This window comes from Megascapheus bottae, chromosome 1 (assembly GCF_031878675.1).
Source record: "Megascapheus bottae isolate mThoBot1 chromosome 1, mThoBot2.hap1, whole genome shotgun sequence".
Classification (NCBI taxonomy): Eukaryota; Metazoa; Chordata; class Mammalia; order Rodentia; family Geomyidae; genus Megascapheus; species Megascapheus bottae.
Genome location: NC_143509.1, coordinates 44,822,204 through 44,837,625, shown reverse-complemented (window position 1 = coordinate 44,837,625; position 15,422 = coordinate 44,822,204). Strand labels below are relative to the sequence as shown.

Below are 15,422 nucleotides of genomic sequence, written 5' to 3'. Positions count from 1 at the left end.
TGGAAGCTTCTCCATTTTTTTTTTCCCTGCCAGTCCTGGGGCTTGAACTCAGGGCCTGAGTACTGTCCCAAAGCTAAAGTTCTACCACTTGAGCCTCAGCACCACTTCTGGCTTTTTTCTATGTATGTGGTACCAAAGGAATCAAACCTGGGTCTTCCTGCATGCTAGGCAAGTACTTTACCACTAGGCCAAACTCCTGGCCAGCTTTTTTTGTGTGCTGGTCCTAGAGCTTGATTTTGTTGTTACAAAGTGATGTACAGTGGAGCTACAATTACATAGAGCAGTTAATGAGCTCATTTTCTTTTGGGACAATATCACTCCCTCTGGCCTTTTTTTTTTTTTTTCTCAAGTCTAATGCTCTACCTCTTGAGTTATAGCATTTCTAGCTCTTCAGTAGTTAATTGGAGGTAAAAGTTTAAGGGGGCTAGGAGTTTGGCCCAGTGGTAGAATGCTTGCCTAGAATGAATGAAGCCCCGGGCTCCATGCCTTGGTACCACATAGGTAGAAATGCTGGAAGTGGGCTGGGAGTTTGGCCTAGTGGTTGAGTGCTTACCTAGCATGCACGAAGACCTGGGTTTGATTCCTCTGTACTGAATACATAGAAACAAGCTGAAATGGTGCTGAGACTCAAGTGGTAGAGCTCTAGCCTTGAGAAAGTCCAAGGGCAGTGCTCAGGCCCTGAGCTCAAGCCCAGAACTGGCAGAGAAAAAAAAAAAAAAAGCTGGAAGTGGTACTGCGGCTCAAGTGGTAGAGCACTGTCCTTGAGGAAAGCCCAAGGACAGTGCTCAGTCTCTCGGTTCAGTCCCCAGGACTGGCCAAAAAAAAAAAAAAAAGCCTCAGGGACTTTGCTGTTGCTGTCTGGGCTGGCTTCAATCTGTAGTCCTCAGATCTCAGCCTCCCGAGTAGCTAGTGTTATGTGTATGAGCTACCAGTGTCCAGCTTATCTTCTCCCTTTTGGTGCCTGTACTGGGACTTGAACTGAGGGACTGAGTTCTGTCCCTAGCTTTTTTTTTTTTTTTTTTTTTTTTTTGCTAAACGTTAATGCTCTACCACTTGAGGTACAGCTCCACTTCTAACTTTTTGGTAGTTAATTGGACATAACTGTCTCACAGACTAGCCAGGTGTGGTGATTCATGCCTGTAATCCTAGCTACTCAAGGAGGCTGCGACCTGAGGATCAAAGTTCAAACCCAGCTGGGGTACTAAAGAACATGAGACTCTTATCTCCAATTAGTCAATAGAAAATGGGAAAGTTGGGGAGGGGGTGGGAGTTTAGCCTAGTGGTAAAGTGCTTGCCTAGCATACACAAAGACCCGGGTTCTATTTCTTGGTATCACATACATAGAAAAAAGCCGGAAGTGGTGCTGAGGCTCAAGTGGTAGAGCCCCCAAAAAATGGGAAAGTGGGGCTGTGGCTCAAGGGGTAGGGCAGTAGCCTTGAGCTGAAGAGCTTAGGGACAGTGCCCAGGCCCAGAGTTCAAGCCCCATGACCCACCCTCCCCCCCCAAAAAAAGTCACACAGATTTTTCCTCTTAGTCTGGCTTTGAACTACAATCCTCAGCCTCCTGAGCAGCTAGGATGACTGGTACCCAGAATCCATTGGCACAAGGCAGCCAGGCCAGCCCAGCTTTTTGCTGATTAATTTAGAGACAGAGTTTTACTGGTTTCTTTCTCTGCCTGTTCATTCATGATAAACAGAAAACCTACCACTTTTTTTTTTCTTGTTGTTGTTGGTTGTGGGACTTGAATTCTGGGCCTGGGAGTTGTCCCTGAGCTCTTACTACCCTACTCCTTGAGCCACAGAGCTACTTCTGGCTTTCTAGTGGTTAATTGGAGATAAGGATTTCACTGTCTTTAGTGACCCAGCTGGCTTTGAACCAGGATCCTCAGATTTGAGCCTCCTGAGTAGCTAGGATTCCAGGCATGAACCACCCACCCAGCTATGATAGGATTGTATCATCTGCAAATAGGCATGATTTTACTTTTTCTTTCGCTGTCTAAATCTTTTTTATCTCTTTCTCCTGCCTCATTGTTCTGGCCAGCAAATTCTAATATTATATTGAATAAGAGTAGAGAGAATAAACATCCTTGTCTTGTTTCTAAGTGTAGAAAAAGTGCTTTTTTTTCTTATTCAATATGATATTGACTATTGATTTGTCATATATATTTCCTATTCTCTGTTACGTTGAAGTGTGTTTCTTTTCCTAGTTTCCTTTTTTTTTTCTTTTTTTTATTTGCCAGTCCTGGGCTTGAACTCATGGCCTGAGCACTGTCCTCGGACTTTCTCAAGGGTAGAGCTCTACCACTTGAGCCACGGCACCACTTTCAGCTTTTTTCTATGTATGTGGTACTGAGGAATCGAACATGAGTCTTTGTGCATGCTAGGCAAATATTCTACCAATAGGCCACACTCCTGGCCCCAAAATTTTGTCTTCTTATTTCTGGTCACTGGACACTATATTGCTCAGTCTCGAGATTTTTCTGGAGTTTCTTTTGTTCCCTTGTGGTCTGATTGAATACAAGGAATCATTTCAATTTTCTTGTATTTGCTTTAAGAATAAAATATGCTATATTTTGGAGAAAATTGCATGGACTTCTGAGAAGGATGAAAAGCTCTGTAGAGGTCTATTAAGTTAATTTTTTCTGTAGCATCACTTAGTTCTGACGTTAATTAGTTGATTTTTTGGGAGTCTGGATAACTATCTATTGATGAGAACGGTGTGTTGAAACATTTCATTATTTGTTGTTGTTATTATTATTACTATTATATGTGTGTGTGCACCTGTGCTAGTCCCAGAATTTGAATCCAAGGCCTAGGCACTGTCTCTAAGTTCTTTTGCTTAAGGCTGGCACTTTACCACGTGAGCCACAGTTCCACAACTAACTTTTTGGTGGTTAATTGGAGGTAAGAGTCTCAGACTTTCCTTCCTGGGCTGACTTTGAACTGTGATTCTCAGATACTGGCTTTTGGAGTATCTAGGATTGTAGCCAGCCAGTCATTTCCAAAATGTTAATTTTAATATTTCCAGAATTTCTATATTTTAAGTTAAATTCATCCTTTCATACTATAACTTTCTTATTTTGTTCATTTGTTAAAGCTCTCTCTCCCTCTCATTTGTGCACATGCGTATGTGTGTGTGTGTGTGTGTGTGTGTGTGTGTGCACGTGCACTCATGCGTACATGTGTGTATGTGTTTACTGGGGCTTGAACTCAGGGCCTATCCCTTAGCTTTTTGCTCAAGGCTGATGCCCTACCACTTGAACCATAGATTTCCTTTGGGGGTTAATTAGAGATAAAACCCCAGTCTCCTTTGCAGCTAGGATTATGGATAGGAGCCAATGATGCCTGGCCATTTCTTTTTCTTTTTCTTTCTTTTTTTTTTTTTTTTGCCAGTCCTGGGCTTGAGCTCAGGGCCTGAGCACTGTCCTCGGACTTTCTCAAGGCTAGAGCTCTACCACTTGAGCCTCAGCACCACTTCCGGCTTTTTTCTATGTATGTGGTACCGAGGAATTGAACAGGGTATTGGTGCATGCTAGGCAAGTACTCTACCACTAGGCCAAACTCCCAGCCCCTGGCCATTTCTTTTTTAGTCAAACTTCCAAGTTAAAAAATCCTGGCTCTAGGTCAGGAGTTTGGCCTCGTGGTAAAAGTGCTTGCCAAGCAGGCACGAAGTCCCAGGTTTGATTCCTTGGTACCACATACATAGAAAAAAGCCAGAAGTGGTGCTGTGGCTCAAGTGGTAGAGCTCTAGCCTTGAGAAAGTCCAGGGACAGTACTCAGGCTCTGAGCTCAAGCCCAGGACTGGTTTAAAAAAAAAAAAAAGATTAAAAAAAAAATCCTGGCTCTGGGCAGTGGAAACAATCCAATGCCCTACTGCAGATGAATGGATACAAAAATGTGGCATATATATATATATATATATATATATATATATATATATATATATATAATGAAATCCTACAGACAAGATAAAATAATGGCATTTGCAGGGAAGTGGATGAATCTAGAGTGAATCATGTTGAGTGAGACAAGTCAAGACCAAAGGAACAAAAGGTGCATGCTATCCTTAATATGTGGCTGTTAGATCCAAACAGTACAAGAGCGAGGACTCAATATTTGCATACCCAGTGCTATGGACATGGTATTGGAAATATAAACACAACTACATACACATAAAAATCTATGACTCTATAGACATAATGTTTTATTACATAGGTTAATATGTATCTATGACATACAAACCCTCGGCCTAATTTTAATTATGTTCTAAAATCTAAGTGCCAGTGATTATATAGAGAGATTCCCTTCTTGAATACTTGTTTGTTAAATGCATCATTTCAAATGTGATATAAAAATCAATGTTAATAAATTCTTGAATAAAAAAAATTTTAAATCCTGGCTCTGTGTAGTTTCCCTCATTTAAACAAAATCACTCTAATCTTGCCCCCCCCCCGTGGAGTGTGCAAAATCCCTTATTTGTCTTTGAGTTTATTCCTCCTGTAGGTGAGTCACACACCCTTTCATATTTTAAATATTGACATGTGAAGTTAGCTACTAGTAATATATCTGATGTTGGAAATTATTAAAAAGGGAAATGTATTTCTATCAGAATAAGGAAGAAATATTCCTAAATATTACAGTCCTCATTTTTGCAACTAGTCATAGGATCACAAACAGTTTCCATAACTATGTGAATCCATTGACCATGACATCTCCTGTTTTTTTCATATATCTTTTTATTGTAATTAATAGAAGGGTTACATTATATTTGCCAGATAGAAGGTACATTAATTCACGTACATCGATACCCTTTCTCATGTCTTGGTCCCCATTTCCCTCCCCCCCACCCTCACCCCTCATCTTGTTTTCCCCCCTTCCCTATCCAATTTCAAATAACCAAATACAAATATATCCAATATATCAGATAACAAAGTAAGATACTGTAACAATATGAGATAATCAAGGGATAGTAAAAGAGATGAGAGATAACATAGTACGTTAAGGACAACAATCACTTATTATATGGCTTTTGTTTCTATATCCTAGAGGTCCTTTCATTTAGCGTCATACTATATGGCCGTATGTATCTAGGTTTTGTTTTATTGCAAATCTCTGCTAGGAGAGACCAAGATTTCTACTGATTATGACAAATGAGGGAAACCATTGAGCCTATGTTCCTTTGAGTCTGGCTTACTTCACTTAACATGATTTTTTCTAAGTCTTTCCATTTCCTAACAAATGCGGCAATAGCTCCATAAACATAGAGCTCCCCTATGACCCAGCAATTCCACTACTAGGCATTCACCCAATTGTCCAGAAACAAGGTCAGACTAAATCCACCAGCACAACGATGTTCATTGTAGCACTATTTACCATAGCAAAGATATGGAACCAACCCAGATGTCCCTCAGTTGATGAGTGGATCAACAAGATGTGGTATTTATACACAATGGAATTCTATGCTGCTGTCAGAAAGAATGATATCTCCTGTTTGCCCTCAGCTAGCTATAGTTCCTTGTTTGATGAGATGACTCGGATGTGAATTCTTGAAGAATCTGGTTTATTAGCAGTTGTGGCTGGACTGGGTTTGTTGTTGTTTTTTTTTTACTAACATTAATCACAGGACATGGGAAGACATATGATGTGCTAGCAATGATGCCTTCTGACTAAGCCACAGAATGATGAAGAAACTAAGTGACTTCAGATCCTTTTCTACTCTTCTTAAATATTCAAGGTACTTAATGTCAATGTTATGTTTCTAATAATTGGACTTAGTTTTGAAGATTTTCAGCTTCCATTTCTAAGAACACCAATACCAAGGGTACACTGGGCTTATTTTTATTGAATTTTGAATAATTGATTTAACCATATTTCTTTTTTTTTTTTTTGCCAGTCCTGGGCTTGAACTCAGGGCCTGAGCACTGTCCTTGGGCTTTCTCAAGGCTAGAGCTCTACCATGTGAGCCACGATGCCACTTCCAGCTTTTTTCTGTGTATGTGGTACAAAGGAATTGAACCTGGGTCTTCATGCATGCTAGGCAGTCACTCTACCACTAGGCCAAATTCCCAGCCTACCATATTTCTTTTTTTGTTGCTCCTGGTGTTTGAACTCAGGGCCTGTACATTGTCCTTGAGCTTTTTGCTCAAGGCTAGTGCTGTACCACTGAGCCACAAGTCAATTTCCGGCTTTTTGGTGGTTAAGTAAAGATCCGAGTCTCACAGACTTTTCCTGCCTGGGTTGGCACTGAAATATAATCATTAGATTTCAGACTCTTAAGTAATTAGGATTACAGATGTTTCCCTGCTTCAGTCACCTAAGTTCTGGGATCACCACCCAACTCTTTATTATATAGTCTTACATTTACAATCCTGGCTCTCTATTATATAGTCTTACATTTACTGTTTTTTCCCCTTTATTTTTGTGAGTGCTGGTACTGGGACTTGTACTCTGAGCCTCAAGCTCTTGCTCAGCCTTTTTGATCATGGCTGGTGTCTGTCACTTCAACTATACCTTCAGCCATACCTCAAGTCCAACATTTTTACTGGTTAACTGAGTTTCACAAACATTTCTGCTTCAAATCAATCAGCCTCCTGAGTAGCTAGGATTATAGCCTGAGCCACAGGTACCATGCTATCTCTGTCTCTGTCTTTCTGTATCTCTGTCTCTCTGTTGCTATCTCTGTCTCTGCACTTTTTCTCTCTCTGCTTCTTTGTCTGTCTCTCTCTATTCATTTTCTGGGTCTGAATCTCAGAGCCATGCGTTTCTGCCACTTGAGGCATGGCTTTAAGCCTGACTTTTTTTTTTTTTTTTACACCTGGCTTTTGACTGTTTAGTTTTTTTTTTAGAGATGGAGTCTCAGGCTTTTCTTCCCTGATTTGGCTTTGAACCACTGGCCTCCATATCTCAGCCTTCAAAGTAGCAAGGATTACAGAAATGAGCTAGGTCAAAATATGCTTATTGGGAGTGTGGCCTACTGATAAAGTGCTTGCTTAGCAGCTTAGCATGCACGAAGCCCTGGGTTTGATTCCTGGGTACCACAGAAAAACCTGAAAGTGGTGTTATGGCTCAAGTGGTAGAGTGCTAGCCTTGAGCAAAATGTTTCCAAGGACAGTACCCAGGCCCTGAGTTCAAGCCCCAGAACTGGCAAAAAAATAAATAAATAAGACAAAACAAAACACATCTGCTTATTGAATGTTTTCAGGATTGTTGTAATTTATACTTTTTACATCCAGAAGTTGAACTTGATCTGCCTTTGCATTTTTCCCTTCATTACTTAAAAAAAAAATTGTAATCCATTCTTTTTTTCTGCCAGTCCTGGGGCTTGGACTCAGGGCCTAAGCACTGTCCTTGGGCTTTCTCAAGGCTAGAGCTCTACCACTTGAGCCACAACATCATTTTCCAGCTTTTTCTATGTATGTGGTACCAAGGAATCGAAGATCCCAGTCTTCATGCATTCTAGGCAAGCACTCTACCACTAGGCCAAGCTCCCAGCCCCTGAACTCGTGTTTTCTATTTCATTCTATTCCAGTATATTCAATTTGATGTGTGTGTGTGTATGTGTGTGTGTCTGTAACCAGTCCTGGGGTTTGAATTCAGGGCCTGAGGGTTATCCATGAGTTTCTTTTCTAGCATGTGTATCATGGCTTCACTTTCCAGCTTTTTGGTGGTTAATTGGAGATTTAGTGGGATTTTCTTTTTCACATTGTGTGTTTTATTATTTGCATTTAATAGGTGTGAAATTTATTCTTATCCCATTCAGTATATGTATACACATACTATTTATTCTAAGTGGGTATATGCATAATGGATATTTAAATGGCCAAAGAATATTTTCCTGTAGAAGTAACATAGATAGCCTTAGTAAAAGGGCACATTTCATATATTTCCTGTTTTACCAAAAACAATGTTATAAATGCAGCCTGGAAGTAATATGAAATCGTATCATTTGAACATGTGTACTTATCAATGAGGGCAGCTACATAAAATCTACTTTAAACCACAATAAACTATTGTCATACATTTAAAAAAATCATAGGAAGAAAAAATCATTAAACTAGATCAGGAATGTGGCCTAGTTTCAGTGAAAATTAATAACACACCAATTAATGCCCAAAGCCTAGTAATGTTCAGTTTGCCAAGGAGACGAGTCCTACTTTAGGCAGTGGCTTTCCCTGGTGGCAGTTGATTCCACCATAGATCATGTTGGGCATCACGGGTCGGGGAAACTCCAACACAAAGTCTGTTCTCAACAACCAAATCGACACTTGGCTAAACAGGTCATACACGGTGACTAGTGTTTGAAGGATTTCAGAGGCATTGAAAAACAATGGACATGATGTATGCTCGATCAAGTAATTTATATAATTCCATACTCTCTCCTGGAAAGTCATGGCATCTGTGAGTTTTAAGAGAAGTCTGGGAACATAAGAAAGGGGAGTGAGGCACTGGGCTCCTTCTTCAAGGTAATGACAAAATAGTCCCCTGGTGAAAACAATGGATGGGAGTGATAAATACTTGGCAAGAATTAAGCCGCACGCATCAAAAGGATCCAGAAACACAGCATCATAAGAACTCTCCTTTAGGAATTCTACTAATTCCTTGTCATCAAACAAACTTCTACAATGTGAAAAAAACAACTCAAAAACTCTATTAGAAGATCCCATTACTAGAGAAAACATACTTTGGTCCTGATTTTTCCACTGGATGTCAGCAAACATCTTGAACTCCCTGTCCAAATCCTCTAGCGTGTAAGAAGGTGAGTATGTCTTCACGGTGAAGTTCAGTGAGTGTCCCAGCTGCCCACTGACCTCTGAAATGACTGAGACCACCTCATGCCCTCGGGGGACCAGTTTCTCCACCACAGAGCGCATGGAGAGCCAGTGGCTGCCGTCCATGGGTACCACCAGCAGCAGACATGCCCATAGAGGGAGCAGGGCAGGCAAGACTGCGGGAGCCATGGAAGTGCAACCCAGAGCAAGACAGCTACTTAGACCTTATACTCTCCTCCTAACACAGCAGGTGGAAGAACAGGTAGGGCAAAAACAGCAGTGAGGAAAGTGATGCATTCATACCACAGATTTGGTGGGATTTTGAAGATGGAGTCTCACCAACTTTCCTGCCTGGGCTGGCTTCATAGCAGGACCTTCAGATCTCGTTTTCCTGAGTAGCTTTGACAACCAAGAGTCACCAGTGCCTAGCTTCAATTTCTCTCTCCCTTCCTTCCTTCCTTCCTTCCTTCCTTCCTTCCTTCCTTCCTTCCTTCCTTCTCTTCTTCCTCTTCTTCCTCCTCCTCCTCTTCTTCTTCTTCTTCTTCTTCTTCTTCTTCTTCTTCTTCTTCTTCTTCTTCTTCTTCTTCTCCTTCTCCTTCTCCTCCTCCTCCTCCTCCTCCTCCTCCTCCTCCTCCTCCTCCTCCTCCTCCTCCTCCTCCTCCTCTTCTTCTTATTCTTCTGTCATGGGCTTGAACTCAGCCTGGGCGATGTCCCTGTCTCTTCAGCTCAGGGCTACTACCCTACCCTTGAGTCAAGCCCTACTTCCCATTTTCCAGAGGTTAATTGGAGATAAGAGTCTCAGGTCCTTTTATGACCCGGCTGGGTTTGAACCTTGATCCTCAGATCTCAGTCTCCTGAGTAGCCAGGATCACAGGCGTGAGCCACCACACCCGGCTCAATTTCATTTTTTAAAACATAGATTGATCAATGGCACTACAGAATTTGCACAAATGACTTAAATATTCTATGCTTCACTTTTCTCATCTGAAAATCCAGTTTTGTGAAGATTAAATGCAATAGCTCCGTTGTTGTTTTACGTAAAGGGCTCAGTTGAGTGCTTTGAGTAAAACATCCAAAATTGTTTTCTTTTGATTCAGGGTTATCAACTGGGTTACTCTTCTTTAACACAATGGCTCCTAAAATTTGTTAAATATTAAAATTAACAGAGAATTTGTAAAAAAAAAAACATATATTGAGAGCCCTAACTTACTTCCATGACCTGCATTTTGAAAAACCTCTTCCCCAGGCTGGATTGTATTTATGATATTAAATTGTTTCCTTTGTTAATGTTTAAATTCACTTTTTCTGTGTATCCACATTCTCATTTTAAATTCTTCTTTTTGTACTCACTGATTTTCTCTGCTCCTTATATAGTGGTCTTTATATTCCAGAGATATCCTGGGAATTGTGGGGATGTGTAATTTTGCAAGTCATGACATGGTTTTCTTCTGCCTTCAAAGAGGGAAAAAAACCACGTCAGTTTGATGAGGTAAGAGCTTAGTACTCTTTGGTTTCCTCTTCAGTCTTCCTCTTACACAACATTTCAGGGATAAGTCTCACGATCATTCTTATCTTTAGATTGTAATTTTAAATCTCTAAAGATTCCTTTTCTATGTGTAACTCACAAAAATCCTGACTTTTAACTATCTGAAAAAGGTGTTTGAGGAATAGTGGGAAGATACAGTTTTGCTATTCTGTTGCTATATATCAAACCACCCAAATTTGATGGCGTTATTCAACAACCATTGTACTGTGGTTCCTGTGGGCCTGTCTGGTTCCTTTGGGTGAGAGACTAATGGAGCAGGAAGATGAGTCATTGGAGTTTCTTGTCAGCCCCATGTCTGACGCTGGTAGGGTTTATCTGATGCTAGGCTCAGCGGGATCTCTTAGCTGGAGGGCTTTTGTGGGCTTTTCCAAATAGTCATGGGTTCTAATGGCTTCCTGACTGGAGTCTGCTTTTTTTGTTGTTGTTGTTGGTCTCAGGGCTTGAACTCGGCCTGGATGCTGTCCCTGAGCTCTTCAGCTCAAGGCTACCACCCTACCCTTAAGCCAAGCCCCACTTCCCATTTTCTAGAGGTTAATTGGAGATAAGTCTCAGGTCTTTTTGTGCCCCAGCTGGCTTTGAACTACCATCCTCAGATCTCAGCCTCCTGAGTAGCTAGGATTGCAGGCGTGAGCCACTGCACCCGGCAGGACTCTGACTTTTAAAAAATTAACAAAATACTAATTGAGCTTTTACCTTTATGATATATACAGTTGCACAGTGAAGATAAAACGATAGGAGAGCTGTGCTTCCTGTCCTCAAGGAGCTGTCTTACAAGGGAAGGAAAGAGTTTGCACATAACTGTTTTACAAGGGAAGGGCAGAGTTTACACAAAGAATGTCATGTTTCCTTTCTTCCTTTCTCTCTCCCATCTTCCCTTCCTTTCCTCTTCTTCTTCCTCCTCCTCTTCCTTTTCTTCTTCCTCTCCTCCTTCTCCTCCTTCGCTTCCTTTTCCTCCTCCTCTTCTTCCTCCTCTTCCTCCTCTCCTCATCTTTTTCTTCCTCCTCCTCCTCCTTTTCCTACTCTTTTCTTCTTCTTTTTCTCCTTCTTTCATTCTCCTTTTTTTTTTTTTTTTTTTTTGTCGGTCCTGGGACTTGAACAGCCCAGGTGCTGTCCCTGAGCTCTTTAACTCAAGGTTACCACCCTACCCCTTGGTCTGGATGAGCTCTTTGGCTCAAGGCTATGGCCCTACTCCTGGAGCATCAGTGCCGCTTCAGTTTTCTGGTGATTAATCAGAGATAACAGTCTCGATTGGGGACTTTTTAATTCCCAAACTGGCTTTGAACCTCCATCCTCAGATCTTAGCCTCCTGAGTAGCTAGGATTGCGGTTATGAGCCACTTAGCCCGGCTGTCATTCTCCCTCTTTTTGTCAGTCATGGGCTTGTATTCAGGGCCTGGGCCTGAGCTTTTTTGCTCTAGGCTGCAGCTTTACTACTTTGAGCCACAGCACCACTTGTGGTTTTCTGGTGGTTAATTGGAGATAGGAGTCTCATGGTCTTTTCCGCTAGGGCTGGCTTTGAACCTCAACCCTTAGCCTCCTGATGGCTCCTGAGAGTCACTGATTCTGGCTTGGCAATATTCTTCCTAATTGTTTGCTTAGCAATCTCGGTTTGAAGATTTTTTTTGTTATTATTGCTTTTCTTGAGCCTTGGTTCATTTATTCACATCTAAAACATAAATCTAAAACATACCATAAATTAGGTGCCATGCTGGATGTAGAATTCAGATATGGTCTCTGCCTTGAGCCTCATGGCAGAAGGACAGGGTCGCTGATGGGAATCAGATCAGCCTTGTAGTTACAGTATCACCATTCACTAGCAGAGCTTTGCTTGATGAGTTACATATCCCTTTGTCCTCTTTCTTTTTCTCTTGGGGATAATAGTCCTATGTCACACACAACTGTACTACTAGTACAGAGCCTGCAACAGGGTGGTGCTCTACAACATACTATATACTTGTTTCCACTAAGAACTCAATGGGAAATTAACAATAAAGTCAACACTTCATAAACAGCACAAAAGTGTTCCTAAGGTACTTTGTGAACAGAGAATGCAATTAGCCTGGCCTGGCAATTGGAAGAATTTCCTATGGAATAGTGTCTCACCTTGGGTATTTAGCAGGGAAGGATTACAGAGCTGCTAGGGAAAAGGAGACTATGAGACCATTTTCCATTTGGAGGAGAGGGAAGATGGCTGGTTCCATAATCTATAATTGATAAATTATGAAAAAATACAAAATCATCCCAGATGGTAGAGATTCGGAAGACTGATTGCGTGTGCTGTATGCATCTGCAGTTGTCAAAGGGAAGAGTGGTATGAGATACTTACGTATATCACTTACAGGTATGGTTTGAAAAAGATTGAAAAATATTGTAATAGAAATGACTAGCTGGGCACTGGTAGCTCAAGCCTTTAATCCGAGCTACTCAGAGGCTGAGATCTCAGGATTGGTTTGATGCCAGCCCAGGCAGAAAAGTCCAAGAGACTCTTATCTCCAATTAACCACCAGAAAACAAGAAGTAGTGCTGTGGCTCAAGTGGTAGAACACTAGCCTTGAGCAAAAAGAGCTCAGGGACAGAGCCCAGGCCCTGAGTTTAAGCCCTATGACTAATGAAAGGAAGGAAGGAAGGAAGAACAAGAAAGAAAGAAATGATGAAATTGAGCCTTGAATAGTAAGTAGGATTTCCACAAGGAGAGTAGAAAAGCAAAAGGAATTCCAGGAACTGCCATTACAAGGCCTCAGAGATATGACAGAAATGGGCAATGGTGCCAGTGGCTCATGTCTGTCATCTCATCTGGTTACACAGGAGACTGAGATCTGAGGATCATGGCTCAAAACCAGCCTGGGCAAGAAACTTTGTGAGACTCTTATTCTCCAATTACTTATACACACACACACACACACACACACACACACACACACACACACACACACACACGCACAGAGCCAGAAGTGGAGCTGTGTTTTAAATAGTAGAGCCTTGAGCAGAGCTCAGGAACAGCCCCAGGACACACACACACACACGCACACACACACACACACACACACACACACACACACACAGAGCAAGTAAGCAAGCAGAGCAAGTGGTTTCATACAGCTGTGATATGTGGTAGAAGATAAGCATGAGCATGGAGAAGTTGGAAGATGCTGAGTTTTAAAGTACTAAAATACTCTACTAGTAAGATTACACTGAAGGCAGCAGGGAGTTATTGGAAGGATTTGGAGAAAGGGATTGGCAAAGCCAAACTTGCTGCTCCATGTGCACTGATAACATTTTCTTTCAGGCTGGGAATTTGGCCTAGTTGTAGAGTGCTTGCCTAGCATGCGTGAAGACTTGGGTTTGATTCCTCTGTACCACATACGTAGAAAAACTCTGGAAGTGGTACAGCGGCTCAAAAGGTAGAGCTCTACCCTTGAGAAAGCCCAAGGACAATGCTCAGGTTCTAAGTTCAAGCCCCAAGACTGGGAAAAAAAATTCTTTCATGGTCATGACTTCTTTAATCACTTGTAACATGGTTAATGTGATTTTATTCTGTCAAGAATCTCCAGTGGTATTGTGCTTCTGCCATAGAGATGCCCTCTTGCCCTCACGTTCTTTAACAGATTTTAGTACTTACTGATTGCACAATTAGCTCTAGATGTGCATGCTACTTTTGATATTATTGGAGTTCTGCTACCTTTCAATGTCACCATTTCACTTTGTTGATAGACCCACATAAGAAGCTTTCAGGACTGAGTTTACTCAAAGGGAAAATCGTATGGTTATAGATTAAATAACATATTCCATACCTTGCCCTGCATGGCTTTGAAAATATCATAACTTCTTTGAAATTCAGTTTATTCAGCAATAGTACTTACTGTGTAAAACTGTTGTAGGTAACCAGGAACCAGTAACTCACACCTGTAATCCTAGTTACTCAGGAGGCTGATATCTTAGGGTCACAGTTTGAAGCCAGTGTAGGCAGGAAAGTCTGAGTCTAATTGAACACCAAAACAAGCTGGAAATGGAGCTGCAGCTCAAGTAGTAGAGCTTTAGCCTTGAGTAAAAACTCAGAGAAGGTGCCCAGGACCTGAGTTCAAGTCCCAGGACTAGCATAGACACACACACACACACACACACACACACACACACACACACACACACACACACTTGTTGTAGGGACTAGAGGAAAAATTCTCCATGTACCAAGACCACAGCAGGTGTTCCATAATTGTAACTTCTGCAGATTTTGTCAGGGCCCTGTGCCATCCCTCAGCACTCACTGTCCCCACACAGCCAACATCCTCTCACTGAAGCACCTGTGACTCTGCCTGAGGGCCTGACTCCAGCCATTCCTGTGTGATTGGCCCTTGCTTAGGGCAGGCTCAGAATACAAAGAAAGTAATAGCTCAGGAGCAGCTTTTTCAACCAATGGTAAATGGGCACTTCATCCTCTAAGTGATGGAAGCCGGAGGCTCATTCCACAAATTTCTCTCACAAGCCCTGTCCCCCCCCCACATTATGACTCAGTTGCTCTCTGTGGTGGCCCTTTCATTAAAGCACCCCCCCACAGGTTTCTTGCTTTCCCATCCTCATTCCCCAACTCCCTTACTAGTGATCACTTCCTAGACTCCTTGCAATCAACCCTGTTTACAATAGTCGGCTTGGCAGGAACTAAACTGAAGGCAAAGAGCAATCACTCTCTCAGTAGCTATTCTGTGTAGACAGTGTATTGGTGCTGCTATTTCTTGAATTTCTGGATTCTCAGATTTGAATTTGATTATTTAAAAAAATTAATGGAGTTGGGCTCTGGTGGCTCATGCCTGTAATCCTAGCTACTTGGAAGCTGAGATCTGAGGATCGAGGTTCAAAGTAAGCTTAGACAGACAAATCCAGAGAGACTCTTATCTTCAATTAGCAAGCAACATGCAGAAACTGGAGGTATGGCTCAAGGAGTACTATTGTTGAGCAAAAATGCTAAGGGAGAGCTAGAGGCTCTTGGTTCAAGTGTGTGTGCCCTAGTACCGGCACACACACACACACACACACACACACACACACACACACACACACACACAAATAGAAAATTCTCTCCCATGACACAACCTCCAGCTTTTTTTTTCTATGT

General features: G+C 41.8%; 1 pseudogene; it reads right to left on the bottom strand.

The window, feature by feature from the left end:
• Positions 1-1,414: 1,414 nt before the first annotated feature.
• LOC150069053 (UDP-glucuronosyltransferase 1A7 pseudogene) lies at positions 1,415-8,956 on the bottom strand (annotated as a pseudogene).
• Positions 8,957-15,422: the final 6,466 nt, after the last annotated feature.